Source organism: Etheostoma spectabile, chromosome 17, assembly GCF_008692095.1.
Source record: "Etheostoma spectabile isolate EspeVRDwgs_2016 chromosome 17, UIUC_Espe_1.0, whole genome shotgun sequence".
NCBI lineage: Eukaryota > Metazoa > Chordata > Actinopteri > Perciformes > Percidae > Etheostoma > Etheostoma spectabile.
Window position 1 is genome coordinate 22,068,553 of NC_045749.1, and position 801 is coordinate 22,069,353.

Consider the following 801-nt stretch of genomic DNA (forward strand, 5'->3'; position numbering starts at 1 on the left):
CCCCCCCCCCCCCCCCCCCCCCCCATCTGAAATCTGAAGCACTGACTGGCGTGAGACTTGAAAGTGACTTGAAATGATAATTTGTATTATTGTTGGATTTATTTGATATTTAGCTGAACTAGCTCTTTGTTACTGTAAGATTAAAGGGAGAAGAGCCTGGCTGGTAAACAGGAGTTATTTGACCTACTGCTGTACTACTCCCTCTGCACGTGCTCTGTTGACTTTAAGTTTGGATGTTGTATTACTCCTGAAAGGACTTTATGTTGGTGGAGTGATCGCCTACACATTCATTTTACTGGAACACTGTTAAACAATTTTAATAAATAGAGATTTAAACCTTATTTAAATTAGTTTTGTGTAAATTTGTTTTTTGTAAATAATTGAGTAATGCGAAAGTAATCACAAATTGAAAAGTAATTGTTTATATTTAATATATATTTATTTAACAGTTGTTTGGGACAGCCCTAGTCTGGACCGTGGACAGTAAAAGCAACACTAGAAGAAGGAGAAAGTGCTCTGTTCATCAAGTAACTGTGGGGGGGGGCAGGAAGCGTCTCAGTTGCAGCTCTAAACATGGTTCATGAAAGCAGAAACCAAAACAATACTTTGTTAAAATAAACGTTAAAATAACGTTAATATAGCAGCAAACAAATAGTTACTCTGGAAAGATTAGAGGTGGGGGGATAAGGTGATACACCATAGTATTGCAATAGTTTCCATGGCAATGCTGTAGCAATACACAGACTCCAAACATGGATCTATTGTCATATTTGTGGTGGTCAGTTTGTCCCATTTTGCAGC

General features: G+C 37.8%; 1 protein-coding gene across 1 annotated transcript in view; it reads right to left on the reverse strand.

Moving 5' to 3' along the window:
* ltbp1 (latent transforming growth factor beta binding protein 1) overlaps positions 1 to 801 on the reverse strand; it is a 167,962-nt gene that overhangs the window by 113,795 nt on the left and 53,366 nt on the right. The window lies entirely within an intron of this gene.